Raw genomic sequence first — 24,106 nt, forward strand, 5'->3', positions numbered from 1 at the left:
TTTGTATTTTGCTGTTCAAATAAGCAAATCTTGTGAATTCTGACAGCTGGTACTACCTGAGTAAATAGTAATTAATTGCACAAGATTTGTGATGCCAGGGGGCGGTCAAAGCCAAGTACTACTTATTAAAAGATAGAAGGATACCTGTTGCTCTTGTAAATAGATTTTACTTACTTGTGTAAGTACTGTTTAAACAAAGATGATTGCAATGTTTTCTGAAGAGCGTTACTCAAATCAACATGCTCAATAAATCCCCATGACATCAGAAGCTGGAAGATTTAAATGACTTGCACGCCCTGTCCCTTTGAAAATTAATAGGCTGACAATCTAGTGGAAAGTGATTAAAATGACTGTCTATTTCAGCCTTTTTTATATTACGGTGTGGTGTTGTGTGTGTGAAACACAAGTATTTGGTATCTAGTTTCATGTAAGATATTATCGACCCTAGCACAGGTTTTTAAGAAAATTGGTTCTATCCATATCTAAGATTATACTTCATTTACTGTTTCTTATGTGGTCATTAGACTACTGGAAAACATGCTGGCTTATTTAGAGATTATAACTACCCATAGTTCACCAGAATTTTTGCTATCATTGCATAATAAGTAAAAGATATTCAGTGGAAATAGTTGCAGTATATATAATGTAACTGTGAACACATTAACAAGCCTTTATTTATACAGGCTGTCACAGAACATTTCCTGCCTAAGTTATAGAATTATCAACAGCATGGAAACAATATTGGAAAGGTGATATATTTTATTTCAGTTATAAGACAACAGGTCAAATTCTGACCTTAGTTACACTAACGGGACCAGTTCGATTTTATTGTGTTTCACTAGTATAATTAAAAGAAAGGATTTGATTCAATGGGCCAAATCCAGCCTTGTGCAAGTAAGTGAAACTCCACTGATGTTAATAGAATTGCACCTACTTGTGTGAGCCAAATTAGATTCACTGGACAAGGCTTTCCTAACTTAGGCACCTAACTTCAGGCACTTGAGTGTGCTAAGGTCAATGAGAGTGGAGGTGCTTACTTTAGATACCCAAGTTATGCATGTTTTGGGCAGTGAATCGAATGTGGCCCCCCAGATAAGCAGGTGCAATTCCACTGGTAACAACCATTCCACAATGCTAGACAAAAGGCCATTCTTCCCCTAAGTGCAATGACTGAATATTTAGTCTCCTTGTGTGTACAAAAGATGGTGTTATGCAAGTGTTATCTGTAAACAAGAGATACCTCCAAGTCCATTAAAAACTATCAAGCTTTCCATTTTATTATAGGGTGCCTGCTTCACCAACTACCACTCAGCCACGAAGAAACTCCTGAACATGCTAGAGGACACAGCCACCCCAGCCCTGTCTAATTTCTGACCACCAAACCAGACAAACAAACACTGTCCCACTCTAGAGCGCTGTAGAATGTAGCCAGCTGGGAGTAGGAAGACACCACTTTGAGAATGGTTCTGTGATGATGCCTGCTGTATGGCAGTGATTCCTCTCGAACATCTGTGCCCAAGTCCCATGCTTTGAATGGGCAAAGAATGCTTCTGCTCTTTTCCCCCCTTTGCTATGACATTGATGACAGATTACAAGACCCTGGTTCTGAGACTGGATAGCCAGGAATGCCTATGAAACCCCTACTCAGGTGCCTATACTCTGATTAATTAGGTCAAGAGGGAAAATAAGCTGACTGGGACTGCAGTGAAAGAGGGAGGTATTGCTAAGACACACAGAGTACTCCCCAATCCCTATGTCCTGCCCATGGCTTCAAGGAACTGTGGGTGGTCTATTGAGCGTGAAATTCACGGTTTTGTGGGGTTTGCTGGCAAGTTAGAATACGGGCAAAACAAGCTTCTCATGGATGAGTTGATCTAAGTGACCAACAGAATTTGGATCTACAAGTTAAGTTTCAACTCTACTACAGTCACTAAAAGACAATATGGGGCTATTCAGGGAGATGTTAGAAGAGTAGCTGTGTGTGTTTATTTCTGTATGATCCAAAACTCCTCTGCATATGTCACAGGGGACAAGGGATTATTATGCATCAACACCGTTCTGATAACCCCCAATTTATTTTAACGAACATCAAATCTGGGTTTAAAAAAAAAAAAAAAAAGAGCCAGATCCTTTTATAATCAATAGACCCATTTGTAGTTTGCATTCAGATAAGGGCAGTCAGATCTCATGCTTCTAGGTCTCAATGACTTCCAAGGATGGAAAGATTCTACCCCTGTAAAACATTACTCAGCTGAGGTCTGACCTCTAAGATACTAACTGAACACATCTCCTTAAAATGCTAAGCACCCCTAGCACTTCTCAGGAGTGGCTCAGCAGTTTACAGGAGCCAGCCTTTGTGACACGTGCACAGAAGTCCCTGGGCGATGCTCTGGAACTGCTCCCCACAACACCAGTCAGGACTTTGGGGAGCCTCCTCTCCCTTGGAGCAGACTGTTTTTCAGGGCAAGAAGCTCACATGTCTTCACCTCCTGGGTCTCTCCTTGGAGCATTCAGCATCCTCTGCCCCTTCGTGCGCTTCCCACAGCAAGCCCGCCCCAGCGGTGTCCTGGGGAAGCCACAGGCTCGTGCACCCCTACTTTGCTGTCAGACGTGACTCTCAGCCAGCCAGTTAAAACAGAGGTTTATTAGCATGACAGGAACATGGTCTAAAACAGAGCTTGTAGGTGCAGGCGAACGGGACCCTCAGCTGTGTCCATCTGGTGGGCAGCAAGCCAGACCCCCACGTCTGCACTTCACTCCTCATCCCAGCCAGCTCCAGACTGCCAATCCCCTCCAGCCCTCCTTCTCTGCTCAGTTCCTTTCCCGGGCCAGGAGGTCACCTGATCTCTTTGTCTCTAACACCTTCAGTTGGCACCTTTGCAGAGAAGGGGCCAGGCCACCAGTTGCTAGGAGACAGAGTGGCCAGGCATTTAGGTGCACTGGCCCTTTGCTCTATAGCAATCACACACCCTTATTCCACCACCTAGATACTTAAGAACTGCACAGGGGACACTGAGGCACCAACACAACATTCAGAGAAAACATTAAGAACATTCCCAGTTCGCCACACACGCATTAACAGATTTTTTTTAAAACTTCCTCTGAATCAGGTGTGGGCCACTACACTTGATGGACTAGAAGTCTGATTGACCAAGAAAAATACTGTAGACTAATCCTCCAGTCAATGGTAGTTTTGGACTAAGGACTGCAGATTAATAGATTTTAAGGCCAGAAGGAATCATTATGGCTTACTAGTCTGACCCTCCTGCACAGACCATAACCTTTCAGCCAGTAATTTCTGCATCAAGAGTATAACTCGTGGTTCATTCAGTCCTATGTTCTGAAGTGCATTGAGAACAAAGATTAATGGGAAAACACATCAATACTTGCATATTTGTATGTTATAAAAAGCATCATCACCACCAGCAGCAATTATAAAGGCACCACTCGGAGTGGAACAAGTGCATTCTACATGGCTTGGACCTGCGGTCCAATGGGTTTTCCCCTAGTACAGGGAGCACATACCTCGGGACCCCCTGCAGCACTCTATCCGTAATGGCTGATTAGAAAACCCTTTGTCAGTTTTATTTCAGTAGCACTTAGAGACTCCCAAGGCTGTGGCACCCCACTGTGCTAGGCACTGTACTAGCACACAGTAAGAAATGGTCCTTGCCCCCCAGGCACTGACAATTTAAGGGTGGGTTTTTTCTAAAGTTGCCCAGGTATTTAGGCACCCAACTCCCACAGAAAGTCATTTGGACTTCTGCCCCTAAAACCCTCCAGCACTTTGGAAAGCCTCCCCTGAATAAACAAGACAGACCAAGGAAGAATTATAATCACTGTACAGACTTGAAATCAGGGCACAGAGAGATTTAAGCAACTTGCCTAAGATCATGCAGGAAGTCTGTGTCTGAGGTGGGAACAGAACCCAGATTTCCCAAGTCCCAGTCCCAGGCCTTAGCCATTCATAACCATGCCTTAATGATAAGCCTACCTCTCTACAGACTAAATGTACTGGGTGATGGAGCCAATACATCACAACCAGAGAGTTTAGATGGAGTTTGTTTCAGTTAAAATAAACTAATTGAATAACCAAGCCGGGAAATGGTTTGGACACTATACATACAGCAGGCACATTTGTCTCCGTTCCTCATGTGCAATGTTCTACAATTAATAGATGTAAAGCTCAGGCCCGATTATGTCTGCAGCCCAGCAGTCAAGCTGAAATATCAAGTTCTATGTATTTTCTCTCTCTCTCTCTCTCTCTGTGTATAGCATTAGCTTCACTAATTCAGCATCATCCTAGGCAGAGCCAAGTCAAACCCTTTATATGGCTTCAGCCTGACCAGCAGTCATGTCTGAACAGTCACTGTGACCTCAGACCAAACAAAAGCCACTGCTTAAAGCTGGCAGTATTATCCCCTTAACAATCTGACATCTCCTTCATATGGGAATTAGAAATGTGGAGGCACAATGAGTTTAAATGGCTACACTTTGTGTGGTTCATTTCCTGTGATGCTAATGCTAGAATAATTCCACAAAGTCCCCTTGAATGGACGGAGCTTCTTCCTTAAGAAAGTCAAATGAACAATATTTACTTCAGGGCTGGCTGCATCTGTTACGAAAGAGAAGGATCAAAGCTAAAACAGTGTAAACATTTTTATAATTTAAAAAAAAACATAAATGTAGAGTTCTGAGTTTATTAACCAAATGAGAAGTTTTCTATTGTCATTTCTTACATGAAAGCTAAACAGCACAGATGAGAAGGGTGGTCTTGTGTTAGAGGCACCGGACTCAACTCTGGAGATCTAGATTCTATTCTGGACTCTGCTGAAAATGTCTTACATGACCTTGGAGAAGTCACTTTCTCTCTTTCTGACTCAGCTCCTCATTCGTAAAAATGGGATGATAATACTTCACCTGTCTGTCTTGTCTGTATAGGTAGAAATGCTCGAGTGTGCTTAACTTTGAGGACATTGCTATCAGTACGGCTACTGAATATTTAGCACAAATGTAAGGATTTGCAGGATCAGAGCCTTGGAGTGTAAGATAATTGGGGCAGGGAACGTTCATACCTGTCTGTACCTACCACAACTGGCCATTGATCTCAACTGGGGACTCCACACACTATTGTAATACAATAATTAACAGTAGACCATGATCAACAAAAAGACATCTAACATGCCATTAACACCAACATTCCAGAAATACACAAGTAAACGACCCACAAGACAGTTCATTTTCAGTATTTCATTGACCACTTCAGGCCTTTTTCCATCAGGATATATTTATAGAAGGTAAAATCTTGAGTCCCATAGATAATTCAATTCAGTCTTCACCTGTAGTGGTGAGACAAGTTCATTCCCAGCGCTGCTCCACTGATTCCAATACAGTGACCCCAGCAATCACTTTGGCCCCGAGAGCTTTAGAAAATATTGAATAACTACAATCACTTTTGTTTTTCTAGGAACTGGGAAAGGAAAGGAAAACAAAAAGCATTACCTATAAAGCAGAGCAACAAAATACACAAAGAGGTGAAGCACAACTCCAACTATACACCATAAGGAGGCAGAAGGGATCCAGGGGAAGTGATGTCCACGGCTCCAGCCCCAGGTACAGCCCTGGAACTGTCCATCACTCGTAAGGAGCAATCTAGTTCTAAGTCACAGAGTAATATTCTCCAACCTTTGCCCAGAAAGGATCATAGTCTTCCTCTTCCCTGGAGCATTCCCTGGGAGTTCTGTTCTTAAACTTTGGAGTAGAGAAACTGTGCCCGCAAACTTCATAGCAATCCCAGCGTAGCCAAAGCAGTGAGACCCCAGGCAACTGGACTTCACTTGCCTTTGGAATGTACCGCCCTGTCCAGCTGGAGGGATGTGTGCTCTTTGTAGGTGACTTGCTGTAAGCAGTCCTCTCCAACGGCTAGACAGGGCAAAAGAAATGACCTGCTGCTGCTATTTACAACGAGATTATTTCCCAGGCCAGCCTGTCCCTGTCAATTTGAGGTCAGAGGGCCTGGATTATACTAGGTGAACATTCAGTGTTGGCCGAACACACAAAGCTTTAGATACTTAGATTACAGAGCATGATCTAGGTTTGTATAACTGGCCGTGAAGTTAGCAACATTGACTTCTGCAGAGACAGAAGCCACAAGGACAGGCTTTTGCACTCTCGTGAGGGGGTCATAATGGTTTATGAACTCACAATGGGGAATTTTACTGACACTGGGGTTTTATACTACTTAACCCACAGCCTAGGAAGCAGAGTTTTAGCATGCTGGATCCTTGGAAGTCTGGAATAGGAGCCCTGAATTCAGCAGTGTCAGCAGCAGAGTTGCATGGAGTGATGGGCAGCTTTGCTCAGGGTCTTCAAAGTAGGATAAAGTCTATACATCTATTCAGGGAAAGTAGGAAGACTAACCTTTGGGGTCTAGAGGCAGAAGACTGTGGTGACAGTCTCTGAGGTCAGTTCTGGCCCCTCGGTATATGGGTGCTTTTAAAGGAGTATTACTAAAATCAGTGACAGAGGTACAGAGCTGCAAGACTTCATGTTTATTGGTGGGAGGGAAAGATACGTCAGGGACAGGGAATTTCACTTCTTTCCCAACGACAGAGCATAAGATTTAGACTGCTGGGAACCCTACATTACTGCAACTTTTAATTGTACCACCACAGCCTCAGTCATTTTTTTCTCCTCCCCACCACAAAAGGCCTGTAGGCATTCACCCCCTCATCCGTACTCTCCAAGCAGTGACACAGTTGCTGCACTCTCTCAACTCTCCATACTTCCCCCACTTCCAGTTCTCCACTCATCAGCTGTTTCGGGTGGAGAGGTGGCTTGGCTGGGAACCATGAGAGGCCATGCTACACGTGGTCTCACTCAGCAGAGTGCCATGGGCGCAGGAACACCATGTTCAGTCAGTGGCTACAGTCAGAGCCCTCAGCCTTGTACATGTCAGCTAAGCCCAGGGCCAGTTTTATTAAAGTGAGTGGACTTTCAAGGAGTCATCAGCTGCTTTACCTGGAGAACATTGGAAGAGTAGGGGTGGAGTAGATAAAGATTCGCACTGCTCCTATGATATAACCAGTGTACTCTTATTTCAAATGCTCTGAGAAGGATCCTATTATTATTACCAGCATATTATGAAGCACTCCTAACTAAATGCCACATGGCTTCAATTAAAGACAAAAACATTTCCCAAGGCACAGGGAGCCTTGCTGCTTTCAGAGCGAGATGGGGAAACCTGCGCTGAATGCTAGGGGGTAAAGGGGAGAGAGAAACAAGGGGACCATATATTTCAGGTATAACAAACGCTGTGAATGCCCCAGGCTGGCTGGCACCGCCAGGTTGAAAAACTGTTGTAGATGCTTGAAGACTGCTGTCACTTTTTTTAACAAGATGGTGCGAGCAAAAGTACTACCAATTTTCCATTCTTTCACCTCTCACAAACCCGCTTCTCAGGAATTTATTTTTACTCTTTTAATACATGGGGAAGCTGAGGCACAGAGAGGACTGACCCCGAGTCACAGAGTGAGTCAGTGGCAGAGCTATGGAACAGAACCCATGAAGCCAACTTCTGCCAATGACCACAATTTTTAGATTTGTACAGCACCTAGCACAAGGCATCCATGTTGGGACCATTGAAGCCATACTTACTATTGTTTGTATTATGGTAACAGGCAATCCTTAGAACTATTTTGCCTAGCAGCTGCCAGCCAGTTTACCAAGTTGAGGCTATTCTGGGGAGAAACACTCAAAACTAACTGCCATCCTGCAAAGACACACTCCAACTGCTGGGAGAAGACACTTCCACAGTAAGGTTCAAGTCCATGTCAAAAGTCCATATCCCAGACTGAAAGCCTTGCCAATTAAGTTTAGGCTGGAAATGCTGACAGCTGTATCTCAGAAGGTGCTGCATTACCATAATTGCTCTAAGTTAACAGCCATTTTCCGAGCTGCTATTTCCTTAATGAGAGATAAATGGTTAAACATGCCTTATTATTAGAGGTCTCTTCCTCTCATTCTTGCCTGTCAGATTTCATTGTCACTGAAAGCTTCTTATGCTCTGCTGTCTTGCACTGCCCAGACCCATGCTGGCCCTGCTTACACACTATACCCCACGTGCACTCTCACCTGCCTTGCTTTCTCCTCTTTTGAAGCAACCGGATTTTATCACCCTTTGTGGGCACCAATTTTATTTTGAATGTCTATAGTTATTTCCCAGACCTTGACCACTCTCTCTCACTTAAACCCTCTTCATAGCTAGGCAGCCTTCATCTAGGAAGTTAATCTGGTCTTTCCCTCTCCCTAACACCCCTCTCCAGGAAATTCTATTTCCTTCCTTTTTGCTACTGCTATTATTGGAAGGAGTCAGATTATCATGGTGCACTTCCCATTGCTGTCCAAAGACCCAAAACATCCAAGCCTGTCTCCAGTACTGAGTATTAAACCCTAGAGTTGCTAATGAGGCACACTATTCCCTTTTTTCTTTACGGAGACCAAGGGACCTGTCTCAGACTCAGTGCACCTTTGACTTAACATTAAAAAGGTCATACATATCCATATAAAGATACCTCAAAATAATTTATCTAATGCACATCAAGATTTAACAGAGGTGATCAAAAAATTTTAATTCAGAAACTGGAATTGTATAAAAATGATTCCCCCCCCCCAAGAAAATATTATTGTTGATTGTTTTCCAGTTTCTCTTAACAGGTAAAAACAATTTCCAAAGAGATTTGCACACGCATGCACAAACACACACACAGACGCTTTCTTACTCCCCCTCACCCCCCAATAGTTGGTAATGGTAAGAATGTGTGACAACAGCCGTAACGAATTGAAAGTGTTACTTTCTGTCTCTTAACACTTTCAGACAAAGCCATAATTTTCACCTTTCAGAGCAATGCTTCCGAAAGTTTAACAAGTATCAGAGGGGTAGCCGTGTTTGCTGCTTTTACAGATCCAGACTGAAGAATCCTGTGGCACCTTATAAACTAACAGATGTTTTGGAGCATGAGCTTTCATGGGTGAATACCCACTTCGTCAGATGCACATCTGACGAAGTGGGTATTCACCCACGAAAGCTCATGCTCCAAAACATCCGTTAGTCTATAAGGTGCCACAGGATTCTTTGGAACATTTAACAGTATTTCCTCACACAGTAAGAAAGTGTGTGTGGATACTTTCCAACCCTTTTCAAAATTTCCTATGGGAAAATTTCAACAGGGTTTTTTTCCTGCAAATAATTTCATGTGGAAAAAAATCATGGTTTTCCATCAAGCTCTAAAATTAAGGGCTTGCCTACACTGCCCAACAGTTTGGATTACAGGGCTGTGAATGGCAACACACACCAAAGTGTGGCACTGTAACTCCCACGTCTGGACATGAACTAAAAATTTCCTAGTTTGCATTAATGTAGTTCTGTTTGAAGAGGACGAAGTTAACATGACCACACTGTCCGCATAAGGCAGTAACAGTGCAGGACGTGAGCGTGCACTGCTATTCACATCCCAGTAGTCTGAACAGTGGGGCAGTGCAGGCGTAGTCTAAGAGACCCCTCCTGTGGGACTTAATTTTAGTAAATTCTGAAGCACCTAAAACCAGAGCATCTAGACACTAGTTAAGGGATTAAAAGATGGCCCAAAACCCAAATTGCAGATGAAGCAATGAACATCTCACTCTAACAGATATAACCAAAACCTAGAGTCACATCGCTGTAGAACTCCAGTGATTCCAATTCAGATAGCCCTCTGGTTTAGGGAGTTTGAATTCAGCCCAGTACAGAGATAGAATGAGCTTCAAACTTTTGATCAAAACTCAGATCCAGGAGGTTGGTGCCATCTTTAACTACAAATTTTATGTCTGATCTGCAGCAATTAATTAGTGAGAGCAGAAGAAGAGCTTGAAATGGCCTATTCACAATGAAAAATGAAATTAGTTCATGCTCCTATACCAACACTTTGCTACAAATATTCCTAGCCCTGATTCAGCAAAGCATTTAAACAAATGTTTAACTTTAAGCACATACTTTGCTTCATAGGGATGGTCTGGTTTTAAGCACATACTTGCTGCTTTGCCAAATCGGGGCCTAAATCCAGTACAAAACTATATTATTTGAACTGTGTTAACTAAGCAACAACATAAGCAACAATGACATGGTAGTTTTAACAGTCTTATTCCTCAGTATTTCATTGTCTTTTCAGGCCTCCCCTCCTTCCACTCCCTCCGGCAAAGCCTTGTAATTGCTAGAGACACTTTACTTGATCATTCAGACCAGCATAAACATAGCAAAGAAACCCTGAGTTTAGCCCCACAGCTGGTCAAGTGGACACTGACAGTTGAAGTCATCACAGTGGGGTCACCACACTAGCTCTCACACTGCCACCAAATGCAACTGTCAGCTGTGAAGAGAACATCAGTCCACTGGGAGCCGCAGTGAAACATTTCATACAGGCCACCAAACAACTTTTTGATCACTACTGGCCAGCGACAGATTCGAACTAATGACCTAGAAGTGAAAGATTCTCTATCCCATTAGCAATCCTCTCAATGAGCCATCCAATTCCCTGTAAATCCCTTTTTCCAATATTAGTCCCAGTAAGTCAGTTGTTTGCAAGCTTTAGTAACTATCATGGGTGCCTTGTTCCCAGCTTGTTTCTGCAGCAAGCAGCATACTTACGCTTCTACAGTACACCATCTATTTTAAGGATGATCCAGATAACCCTTCACATGTAACCTCACCATCTGCCTCGTGGATATGAATTACCAGACGTCCCACAATTAGCTCTTGCATAGCACTGGGTAAAGTACATTGTGTTAGGTTCAGTCCTTTTGAACCAGTTCTGAAACTGGAAAAGAGCACATCCTTCAGGATATGCCATCTCACTAACCTCTTATCAGCAAGTATCAGAGGGTAGCCGTGTTAGTCTGGATCTGTAAAAGCAGCAAAGAATCCTGTGGCACCTTATAGACTAACAGACGTTTTGGAGCATGAGCTTTCGTGGGTGAATACCCACTTCCTCAGATGCATGTAATGGAAATATCCAGGGGCAGGTATAGCAAGCTAGAGATAACGAGGTCAGTTCAATCAGGGAGGATGAGGCCCTGTTCTAGCAGTTGAGGTGTGAAAACCAAGAGAGGAGAAACTGGTTCTGTAATTGGCAAGGTTTTTGTATATTGCCATTCCTAATGTCTGATTTGTGTCCATTTATCCTTTTCCGTAGAGACTGTCCAGTTTGGCCGATGTACATAGCAGAGGGGCATTGCTGGCATATGATGGCGTATATTACATTGGTGGATGTGCAGGTGAATGAACCAGTGATGGTGTGGCTGATCTGGTTAGGTCCTGTGATGGTGTCGCTGGTGTAGATATGTGGGCAGAGTTGGCATCGAGGTTTGTTGCATGGATTGGTTCCTGAGCTAGAGTTATTATGGTGTGGTGTGCAGTTACTGGTGAGAATATGTTTCAGGTTGGCAGGTTGTCTGTGGGCAAGGATTGGCCTGCCACCCAAGGCCTGTGAAAGTGTGGGATCATTGTCCAGGATGGGTTGTAGATCCTTGATGATGCGTTGGAGGGGTTTTAGCTGGGGGCTGTATGTGATGGCCAGTGGAGTCCTGTTGGTTTCTCTACATACACATTAGGAATGGCAATATACAAAAACCTGTAGGAGAGCACTTCAACCTCCCTGGCCACACTATAGCAGACCTTAAGGTGGCCATCCTGCAGCAAAAAAACTTCAGGACCAAACTTCAAAGAGAAACTGCTGAGCTTCAGTTCATCTGCAAATTTGACACCATCAGCTCAGGATTGAACAAAGACTGTGAATGGCTTGCCAATTACAGAACCAGTTTCTCCTCTCTTGGTTTTCACACCTCAACTGCTAGAACAGGGCCTCATCCTCCCTGATTGAACTGACCTCGTTATCTCTAGCTTGCTTGCTAGCACACATATATATACCTGCCCCTGGATATTTCCATTACATGCATCTGAGGAAGTGGGTATTCACCCACGAAAGCTCATGCTCCAAAACGTCTGTTAGTCTATAAGGTGCCACAGGATTCTTTGCTGCTCTTATCAGCAGAGTGCATAGGGAAGTCACCTAACTATTTGGGGAGTGATCTGTGCATGTATTTAAAGAACAGTAACCTAACTTCCTTGTCAGCTTGCTACAATGATTTTGGATGAGTTTCATCTTATTGTTCATTATCTCCAGGGATCAACTGAATAACCTTCCCCAAGATGATGCAGCAGGCTGAAATGAGTGGGAACAGAAACAGCTTTCCTATGCCATGTAAAGTGGAGAGGGGCGCAGGGAGAAAAAACCAATTCAAAGAAAAAATATCTGTTGGTGTACAACTCTGGAATGGAGTCGGAAACTTTTCTGCAAGACACTTACTGTGTGGGATACAGACACAGGCCATGTTCGTTTATAATTCAGATACATGTGCAGAAGTTAGGTGTCTAAATATGAATTTTGGAAGCTATGTAAGTGATCTAATTTTCACAAAGGCCAAGTACCTTCACATGCCTAGGCCAGTATGCGCTAGTCCAGTGATACTCAGATCTCAGTGCTTCAGGAGCCAAATGTTGATTCCTAATTATCCAAAAGAGCCACAGTCGTGTGAATTCATTATTTCATTTACAATAGTGCTATATATTCATATTTAAAACAGTATGATAGGGGAAATATTTAATTTTTATATCTTATTCTCACAGCAAAATGACTGACCAAATAGCATTATTTTATCAATTACAATTGATTAACAGAGTAAAAGCATGCTGACTGGTTAATAATTAAATCACACAGTATTTTAATATCATGGGCTGCAAAGAGCTACTGGAAACACATTCAAGAGCCATTTGAGGCTTGTAAGCCTCAGTCTGAGTATCACTGCTCCAGACCTTCCTGCAATTCAGAGACAAAAATAGGTGGCGTGCACTCTTTACACAAAAACAAACAATGTGAAGGAACCACAGGCACAGTGGGGACCAAATGGCTGTGTTTATTCACTTTTTACAGCACACTAAGCTTCGCTATGTTCTCTGGTCATGTTCTGCTAGACTCCACCAGAATAGACTGTGACGGTTACCAGAGGGCTCACACACTATTTACAGGGCCACCCGGGGAGGGAGGGAGCAAGTGGGGCAATTTGCCCCAGGCCCCGAGCCCCGGCCCAGCAGCAGTCTGGATTTTCAGCAGCATTTCAACGGCGGGGGAGCCCTTCAGTGCTGCCGAAGACACGGAGCAACCGAAGGGCCCCCCGCCGCAGAAATGCCGCCGAAGACCCGGACCGCCGCCGGGTGAGTACAAGCACCGCAGCTTCCCCGCTTTGCCCCAGGCCCCCTGAATCCTCTGGGCAGCCCTGACCATTTAAAAGGATAATACCCAACTTCTATATTTATTGTTGTGCACTAAAGCATCTCTAACTGCCAAGACGCATGTATCCAATGCAAAATGAGGGCAAAAAAAAATTACTTACACAGGCAACTGATTGCTGTGGGATTCATTTCTTCAGCATAAGTATATTTTTCTTTTTTTAGTTTCATGCTTCATTTCTGATTTAAACCATATTCAACAATGAAAATGAAACAACTCCCAGTTTGATGGAAGGAAGGTAACTTTGGGACTAAAATGAGGGTGCCAGAAAGTAGTGCACCAAAATGACCTGTGGTTTAATGCCATAAATGAGGCTTATGCTACCACACCAGTCTTTAAATGTATCATTCCCCTTTTACAGGCACTAGCGTCCCTTGCTGACACCAGCATTGTCCCTCAGATGAGTGGTAGCAGATGTCTGGGGCCTTGCAGGTTGGCTTCCCAGTTCAGAAGAAATCAGTAGCTCAGATCCTATGTTTAGTTTGCACTATTTACATGACAGAGGTGGTCAAATCATAGAATCTCAGAGTTGGAAGGGACCTCAGGAGATCATCTAGTCCAACCCCCTGCTCAAAGCAGGACCAATCCCCAGACAGATTTTTGCCCCAATCCCTAAATGGCCCCCTCAAGGATTGAACTGACAACCCTGGGTTTAGCAGGCCAATGCTCAAATCACTGAGCTATCCCTCCTCCCCATCATGCAGGACAACCCCATTTTTCAGAAATCACATCCCAAAATTAATGTCCAGTTACTAGGAATTAACTCGGATCTCTGATTAGAGTAAATTCTTGGGGCAAGCTCTGATGCAGCCTCACAGCTCCTTCTCCAAGGACCCTTTCCCTACCCCTACACACAAACTTGCAAAACAAAAACTAGCAATAACACAGCTTGTGTGCCAAGATGGCACTTTTGATTGCTTGCACACTAAGAAAGAACTCAGAAGAAAACTATGTAATAGCACCACTGAGGGACACCTGCCAGAACAGCATAATAAAGACCAATCAAACCAAAATAGACAGGAAGAATGAGCATCAGGAAAGGAACAAGAATAAACAGATGACTGTGGTTTTCCCCGTTTGTAATTCACGTACAGAATTATTGTCTCCCGATACTGTAGAGTGATCTGCCATTACAGATTAGGTAATTGGGCCATCCTCCCCATCCCACCCTCCGACTCTGATCATGACCTGAAGGTGCTGCTCACATGGTCCAAAAAGAGTACCAAGATGTGATCTTGAGTCTGTTCAGACTTACACCCTTACCTGCAGACACTTATGCACTGTGAGTAGTCTCATTGATTTCAGTGGAACTACTCACGGCTTCTAAACTTAAGCACTTGCTTAAGTCTTTGCAAAATTAGGGTCTAAGCCCTCAGACCTGCAATTGCATCCGTGCAGGAAGAACCCCATGCAGGGCCCCTGAGGTTTTCCAGATTACTTCTTGGAGGGGGAAGTGGACTCTTCCGACCACTTTCTGGTCTTTTTCCTCTAAACAGCTGTGAATGGAAGTGACACATTCCATAACTCACAAGGCTCAAGAATTACTATCATTTTCTATTAACTGCCCTTCTATTGGTTTCCCCATCTGTGTAATGAGGATAATGATACTGACCTCCTTTGTAAGGCACTTTGAAATCCATAGATATCAAACTGTTATACAAGAGCTAGGTTTTAAAAATGACCAATACCTAATACCTCAATTAAAATTTAAAATTCATTTTGTGTACAATGTATGTATATCTACAAATGTAGCCAAAGAGCTAAAATTCTAATAAAGCCTGAGAGCAGACACATGTAGGTTATTCTAGAATTGCTCAGAGTAGCTAGCATTCCTTATGGTGTTTAGTTATTTGATGTGTTGTGTTGATAAGAGCTCAAAAAGCCTTCAAAGCAGCCATGCATCATAAATGATGTGACAATAGAAACTATGAATGATTGTGCACTTTGCTGAACGCAAATAAATGTTTCAGCTCAGTGTTAGACAATACATCAGGGCGGATTTGGAAATGGAACACTAAACTCTTTGTTTTCCAGTCAGCACTAGTAGTCTCAAGGTAAAGTACTTAATGGTTCAAAGTCTCTTACCGTGTCCTAGAGACTCTCATTGATCTAAATCCTCCTTCCTGATGTGTCTGATTAAAACACTTAGCTTTGGATCACAGTTCAAACTGTGCTTAAAATCAACTCGATTGGCCCAGTGCCAGGTAGGCCTCATTTTCTGTTGGTGCAGTTGTGGCAACACTGAAATCAACCAAACGTCTGAATTGTGTGTGTGTGGGGGGGGGGAGAACAGCTGTGCAAAATGTATGTCTATTTGGCACATAGGCCAACAACAATAATGAAGGGACCCTGACAAAAATGTACACAAACAGGAAATAAACCTAAGAATAGGTAACCTATAAGTACCAGAATCAGACTAAGAAATGCGTGAGATCAGGTAAGTAGACTATCTATGCAAGTTTCTGGATCATGGCTCTTGAGTTCAGAGGGAAAAAAAAAGTTTACCTGGGTCTTTCAATCTCATTGCTACCCATTACCCACCTTGCTTTTTGGTTGGTCTGCTCCCTATAGTCATTCCCACTCATGAGTTAACTTAGTCTGGGATCAGATCCTGCGGCCTTTGTGCAGTCAGATCTCCTGCTAACTTCATAAAGGCTGAAAGATCAGGCCCCTTATACTGACTATTTTGAGGAAGGAAGTATGGTGCCCACACTCCCCTCCAATCTTTTTACAATATCCAGTTACCCACATGGGGCAGAACATTTCTACTGCTTAGTCTACCTTTTAAAAAAAAAAAAAAGAAAAAAAAAGAAAGCAGCAAACTTTGGGCCATTGCTTCTTGTCTTACCATCTTTTGAGGTGGAAAAGAGTTTCCTTCCTTAGTTGAGAGAGAGAATATTCCTTCTTTTAAATTATTCATAGGCTTATTACAATTCATATCACCTCCGCTTCTCCCATCCTGACTCTTCATTTCTTGAGTATAATCAATTAGCTCCCCGGTTCTCTCCTGTGTATTCTATCTTCCAATCTGTATAATATTTAGTGCTCTGTGAATTCTCTGTATCAGCTTTCCTCAATGCAATGTTAGCAAGTGGCCTTAGAAGTGCATGAGCTTTCTAAGCAAGCATCAAATATTTTTTAAGAGGTCATAATAAAGTTATGAATGCCCTTGAATTACTATTTGGGTCACAGCAGTGTCCATATATATTAATGCAAAATAACTACTGATAAATAAGTGAAGTCACAATAAATAGGTCTGTGTGTACACCTTCCACTGAATTCCAGTGGGGGGTTCTACATTTAAGAACCACAAAATTAGCCACGAAGGACCATGTGAGGCACAATTATACATTTAACTTCGTTTTGGCAAAATGCCGCCACACAAATATTTTGTCAGCGTATGTACAAAACTAGTGTTATCGTAAAACTATAATTGATGTACCAAAATTTCACATTATAAGCAGCATCTAGTATTCTAAATAATGCAGAGCTTCACATGAAAGCCCTCACTTTATTTCACTTCCTGAATCTTGGTCATTATTTGTTCATTTCAGTTTCAGCATTTATTGGAATCACCACTGTGTCCCTGGTGTAACTATCTATACTTGAAACTGTACGAACTGGTGTATATTTCTGTAAGGATTAGTGCATCTTAAGAAATACATGGTCTTTTTTAGAAAGGAACCTCAAGAGAAAAAGACGGAGGGAGGATCATAATTCAGATTATGCATCTGGCTCCAGACAACATCAATCAAAGCCTTGGCTCCTGTTAATTTAGATCTTTTATTAGGTAGTTTAGAGTCTGTTAAGTTTTTTTTATGCTGTGGACCACATTCATGGCTATCTGCATTTCTTTTCATGATCACAAACCATCTGTGTGGCAAATGCAGCAATTGTTTCCAAGAAATAAAGTCTTTGGGAAAGTATTTAAGATGCCTTTTCATGTAGGTTTATAGCTGGAAATAAGGAGAAGCCAGTACTAGATGATCAGCCAGCTCTCATTTGACAATTTTAGGCTTATTCTATATGCCAATGCTGGTCAGGAGCCCTTATGTGATTAACTATGTAACTAAGAAAATATCAGACACTCACATTCTCTGCTCAGTAAAGTTATGAACTGAAGTTCCCAGGCTTGTCTTTTGAAGGCGTTGTGCAGATTTCCTTTGAGTACAAAAGGCTGAGAGGTCAGATATGAAGTTACCACTTTGTGAAAATTTCCCACTTCACTTTACATGGTGTTCTACAGCACACTTGAAGCCCCTACCTGTACTTAATCGGTCGTACCTTGCATTTAGGTTGGACATTCTGGTTACCTTCCCCAGACCTGCATAAGAGCTCTGCGAAGCTCCTAAGCTGGTCTCTCTCCCTAAGAGAAGTTGATCCAACAAAAGATATTACCTCACCCACCTTGTCTCTCTCACATCCTGTAATCGCCACAGCTACAACAATATGGCTAACATTTCTCCTAAAACCTATTTTAAAGGATTCATGGCTTGCTTCTGCTATATGCCACCTGAAACATGACAACATGTGCTCGCTGTATGTTATCAGAAGATGGGTAAAAAATTAACCTCTTTTCTGCTAGTTCCTGCCTGTTAAAAATGCCACTGGAACATTACAGGTAACATAGCAGGAATATGGGGTGCATTGGAGGTGTCTTTTATTCATTATGCACATTTTCATTGAAATGGCTCGTTTGGTCCCTCCCTTTGACAAAGCATTCCCTTTTCTGAATCAGTCTGTGACCTCCTGTAGCTACGGAAAAGGGAGCATAGGCCAATGGTTACAGCCCAATTTAGGAATCAGATTCAGATTCTAATCCCAACTCTACCTCTGACCTGCTGAATGGTCTTGGATAAGTTTGCTTGATATCCTGCACCTCAGTTTCCCCACTTGTTAAGTGTTACCTGTGGTTGTGAGGCTTAATACACTCAGGCACCAAGTCACTCATGGCAACTGCTACAAAAATGCAAAGTAATACAGTGCTCAGCCTCATTAGTATTTGACAACACGACTTCCCTTTCTCCACAGCAAGAGAAGCTGAACTTGCTGTATGCAAGTCCTCCAGCCACCTAAGCCTCTCTCTGCAATCAATTTCTCATGCTTGTGATGAAAAAGGTTCTTCCTCCACTTTCAGTTGTTTTCCACTTTGACAAGTGCAATTTATAAAGCTAACCTGCCAAAGACCCTAGCAATCTAATCCTGATCTCTGGGTTACTCAAATAATTTCCTGACTAGTTTTTCTGCAGTATGATATGCCATGGATCCATTTTACCATTTGGTAACCCTGGTATACTCCACGTTAGTGGTGGGTCGCACTCGTGTATGATCTAAAGTTGCATAATACAGAAAGTGTGTAACAAATGGGTGCAGTATATCTAATAGAAAATATTCTGTATGTTTAGGAAGCAGTATGCTTAGAATAGAGGACTGGAGCGCACAAATTCTACTTCTCCTTCAGTCATTTAGACCTTAGTTAAGTCAATTTCTCCAGACCTAAAATTTACCCCTCTCTGAAGTAGGTATAACTAATATTCACGGATACAGATATTTCACAGGGGTGTTCTGCGTCCTAACGAGGCTTCATAAAGAGCTGAGATCCTCAGTACGAGGCTGGTTAAAAATGCAAAGTGACGATATTATTAAATTGTTTTTCACTTGAACCCCCTATTTTCCTGTCAGTTTCCTGGCCCACCTAGTTGATAACTCACAAAACTCTGAAGCAACTGCTGCACACAGCTTGGAGTCATCATTAGATTTTTAGCCAGTTTTGGCAAATACACTAAGCTAGATTGCATTGGCACCAAGACGACCTAGGAGCAACATTTCCGATTACTGACTCACTGCTGGCTTTCAACACAGTACAAAATGTATTGTTCTGAAGGGGACTGGCTCCAAAGAGGTCTGCTATATTATCCTAAGTTCTCTCTCTTTCTCCCTGTGACAGTATGTGTGTATACCGTGATGCATGCAGTTATTCTCAGCAATACATTATGTAACCATTTAGTTTTTTGCTTTTTTCCACAGTGTCAGCTGTTGGTGTAGTCACGGTGGTCCCAGGCTATTAGAAACAAGGTGGGTGAGATGTTAGCTTTTATTGGACTAACTTCTGTTGGCAAGAGAGAAGTTTTTGAGCTTACACTGAGCTCTTCTTCAGATTCAAAGAGCTCTGTAAGCATGAAATCTTGTCTCCTTCACCAACGAAAGTTGGCTCAGCAAAAAAGATATTGCTTCACCCACTCTGTCATCTACAGAGTTGTACTTCAGTGTCAGAAAATAAGAGCACTTTACTGAAACAATGTAAAGCTTCATGCTCAAAGTACAGACAGACAATGACACTAGTTCAGTTCAACTGCTATATTGCTGCTTATGACAGTGATACTGTCTAGCACGATGTAATGTGAAGGCATTCACAACACAGGCTGTAGCCCACAGAATCTTGCAATGTTGATCAAAGGCAGGGTGACCAGACAGCAAATGTGAAAAATTGGGACAGGAGGTGGAAGATAATAGGGGCCTATATAAGAAAAAGACCCAAAAATCTCTATAAAATTGGGACATCTGGTCACCCTAATAAAAGGTGCTCTGATGTATAATACGTCTTCAGTGAAGACTGCAAGTCCTAGGATGCCACACTCCTGCTGCTTAGAGAACATGTGTATGGCTGCCAACATGACCCTGGATTAGGCAAATACTGACCGTCCCTTCTGTGAATTGTAATCTGTGTCTTTTTATTCACTCTTTTTCTCTGCAATTAGACTAGAAGTTTTCTCATCTTTTCAGAGGATCTGAACAGTTTTCCCATTCATGTTCATTTCTTAAAGTAAGGATAAAAATAAAGCACTTGCTTATATTTCTGTGCTTTGTACCTGGGGATTTCCCACTCTCTTTTATTGGCCTATTATATATACTTTCATACAGAAATTAGCAGACAAGAAGAACAGTTTGTTTGACATTCTAAATGTTAAGGTGAGTTTAGTGCTGGTGAAATCTCTGGTCTTTGGACCTTCACTTATTCCCAGAACAGGTTACAGCAGCAGCAATGCAAACTTCCCACACAAAGATCAGCCATTGGGCTGCAATGGTGCCCTGGAGGGACCCACCCGTGCAGGCAAAAGATCAGTTTAGTTTCCATGTCTATTCAACCCTCAATCTCTTGCCTGCAGATGCCAACAAAGTGGGACAGGTGTCCAGTGAGACCTATCTGGCGCACACTGGAATGGATCCAGAACAACCCCCCTTGTTTTACATACAAACAGCTTTGATAACTTCTGGTCACTACCAGCCAATCACCATTAGCTAAGTTTAGATGGGGAAGGTGAGACAATTCTCAGGGTACCTGTAGGCATGTCTCCTTGGTTTGAACAGCAAAATGATCTCCTAGTGATGAAGTGTCTTTTCTCCATATCTGCTCAGGAGAAAGCTCATTGTACTTCACCCTCTTCTCTCTAATGAAGGATGCTTTTCTTTCCCTAGACGATGCCACAACACTTCTGTTCCTGGGGTGATTTCCCTTTGAAGCCAGTCACTACATCTCCTTCCCTGGTCATAGGGGACTCCACATCAGACAAAATCCTTGCCCAGGATATGCCCAACCCTAGCTTCAGTCAGCCCTTTTACAAGAGATCAGACCCAGGAATGCTACTGATGTTTCTCTCATTACAGCACAAATCTGCCTACAGACTTCCCCTCTTTATTTCATTCCTCCTCCCTACAACTCAGCAATATCATTGAGCATTTACTTACTTCTTTTATCAGTATTGGACTTGTTCAAGTGAAAGAGAGAGAAAAAAGTTTATGAAAACATCATTGGCCAGTGGTATGTTGGGAACATCTCAACAGCTGGATTTTGTACAAACCCATATTCACATGATCTAATTAGTTTCTCGTGTTATGCCATTGCCAAAATGAATACACTGGAGAATGCTTTCTCCGATGGTAATTAGTAGCTTACTTTCCAGAGAACTGGGTCTGTAACATTGTTTCCTCTGTTCCAAAAACTTCCTTCCACTCTTCTGTTGAAGAATTTACTTAATCAGCTTAGTCATGCATGTGCTGTGCTTTTTTATCTAGCAAGTCACTTTGCTGCTAGTTATGTGCTCTTTGCCTGTATTTTTGTTCTAAGATCTAGATCCATAAAGAAACTTCAGTGCTAGCCAGTTTTAGGGACAACTGCAATCCACAAAATCCCTGCTTGGTGGCCACCTAACCCTGCAGACACCTAAACTCAAAGTGCCTAAATTTCTGCCGCTGGGCATCCACACTGCTGCCTCACTTCTAGCTCCCAGATGCCTCTCTTATGTCTAAGACTCCGCACGAGTCTCAAGCCAGGTGTAGATAGGTGTTCCTCCCTGCCCTTGCCAGTGGGGCCTGATCCGGAGCATGCCTAACTCCTCACATAATGGCCAGGGAGGAGGTGGTGGCAGCAGCCTCCCTTATAAGCATTAGCCCAGTTGTTAGGTTACTCATACAGGGTGTAGCAGATGCTAGTTCAATTCCCTCACACACACATACTGATGAAGAAAATGGATTTGAAGAGGAGTTTCCCACCTCTTGGGGAGTGCCCTAACCACCAGATTATAAAGTCACTATAATACAAAGTGGAACAGCTTCAACAAGAGAGAGAGAGAGAGAGAGACCACCTATCAATATTGTATATTCAGCTGCTCGGTCCCAAGAATTGACCTCAAATACAGCAAATGAGAGAGACCAAACTCTCTGCTGTCTACAACAGCATCTTTCAAACAAAACGAAAAGCAGCATTTCTTTAAAGAGTAAAAATGTGTGCATGCTAAGAAAGAGCATTTGTAAGATTATGTACAACAGCACCATCTGGCTTGTATCACATCCAAGTGGGGTAGATTAAAGTGGGCTAGGGAATTTCTAGTGGAAGGCAGCAGGATCCACACAGATTTCCCTTGTGCACTGCAGGTGAGCATGGAGTAGATTCAGGGCCAGTACAAGGATATTTTGCGCCCTAGGTGAAACTTCCACCTGGTGCCTCTCCTCCCCAAAATTGTGCCTCAGACAATTTTTCCTCTATCTGCCATGAGACTGCATCAGCTGAAAATGAAAAACAAATTTTTATTCCTATCAGCTTTTTCCTGTTCACTATTAAAAGTAAAGGATAGTTAGTAAGTGACATGTATTCTCTATGAGTCACTATTTGAATTTCATCAACTGTTTGACCTAGAACATTAAGAAATCAAGATGATCTTTCCTTAAAATTAAGCAATGTTGATTGTAATTGGAAATACACCCTTTTTAGTCTCATATACGTCCTTCCTTCATTCTTTCATATCAAAATCTACTACATTTTATTCTACCTTTAGAATATCCAATTATTATTAAAATTAGAATGGTGGATACTCCATCAAACAACAACTCGACAAGCAGATGAGCTTGTCCAGTCCGGTGAGCTGAGGAGCGTCACTTTTCCTTGCGCAGCAAAAGTCTCCACCGCCACGAGAGACCTCTGGCGGATGGGACCCAGGGAGGCTCCCTGCTGGGTTTGCGGAAAGGAAAGCCCTCTGCCCCTGGACCTCCAGTGCCATGAAACAAGGCAAAATGCCCTGGGCCCTGGCTGATATGCTGGGGCTGGGGAGGGCTCAGCTGGGGGTCCGAGGTTCTGGTGCCAACTTGCAGCCACTTTGCTCGAGCATCAAGCAGGAGGAAAGAGGAACATGGCCTTCCCCAAGGTGCCCTCAGAGAGAGCCGGGGGAGGGACTTGAAGGCCAAAAGGACCCAATCTTGATGCTGGCAGACCCTTATTTTTTGGAGGGGGCACATCCCTGCTAGAACCCACCTGCACCCGGGTCCCTCCCTCCCTCCCCTCCAGTGTTCCAAGTGTCACCTACCTAGGAGCAGCCCAGTGAAGCACCAGGACTGGCCCATGGTGGTATCCAGCCTGCTTCCTTCCCACATGCCTGCCGAGGAGGAATGCAGCCCACTGGCTGGCCGGGGCAGATCACTGGCTTGGATTGTTAGTGCAGCAGGATCCTGCAGGAAAGCCACAGAGCCATGTGGGACTAGGAGGAGCCCTTACAAGTTCATCTGCCTTGGTGGAGCCAGGGGGGAGGGAGGTGTCAGCCCCAGCACAGGCTGCTCCAGAGATTTTTTGCTGTTCTGCCTTCATGCAGCCCACCAGGAGAAAGAGTGGGGCAAGGGGGCTCATTAACCATCCCCCTGTGTGTGTGTGTGTGTGTGTGTGTGTGTGTGTGTGTGTGTGTGTGTGTGTGTGTGTGTGTGTGTGTGTGTGAGAGAGAGAGATCCGAGAGGCTCACACTCGGCCCCCGCTTTGCAGGAATGCCTGCGCTGCTGAGCGCCCCCTCCCACCCACGCCCTGTGCTGTTGATAGTTTTAATGGAGCTTGGCACCCACAGGTTCAAGCTGCCAGAAGAGGTGGAGACTTCCTCATCCTAACCTCTTAAAAAAATTGGGGGCACTGCTTTTTGGCACCCTCAAATCTTGGCAAACCTGGCAGCCACCTAGTGGTTACACCGCCCCTGAGTAGATTTAAACCTCATCTTGCTCCAAACTAAGTGTTCATGAAGACAAGTTGTTAGGGTCAAATCTGTTTTATTGACAGAGACAAGCATTTACTATCATTAGCCCTGAAAGGTTGATACAGCCACAGAATGAAGCAGCTGGATTCTAGTCTGCCTCATATATCAAGGAAAACAAAGATTCTGCAGTTGGAATTCAGTTATTAGTGGGGATGACTTAAG

General features: G+C 43.2%; 1 long non-coding RNA gene across 4 annotated transcripts in view; it reads right to left on the bottom strand.

Annotated features, from left to right (window-relative positions):
- LOC115655131 overlaps positions 1-5,914 on the bottom strand; it is a 44,890-nt gene extending 38,976 nt beyond the window's left edge. For 2 of the 4 annotated variants that reach the window (XR_004001334.1, XR_004001333.1), the window contains exon 1: positions 5,686-5,914. This is a non-coding gene — a long non-coding RNA (uncharacterized LOC115655131). Of the gene's footprint in view, positions 1-5,502 lie in introns of all 4 variants that reach the window. The other 2 variants (XR_004001332.1, XR_004001331.1) reach the window with 1 other exon arrangement.
- Positions 5,915-24,106: the final 18,192 nt, after the last annotated feature.

Source organism: Gopherus evgoodei, chromosome 7 (assembly GCF_007399415.2).
Source record: "Gopherus evgoodei ecotype Sinaloan lineage chromosome 7, rGopEvg1_v1.p, whole genome shotgun sequence".
Taxonomy (NCBI): Eukaryota; Metazoa; Chordata; order Testudines; family Testudinidae; genus Gopherus; species Gopherus evgoodei.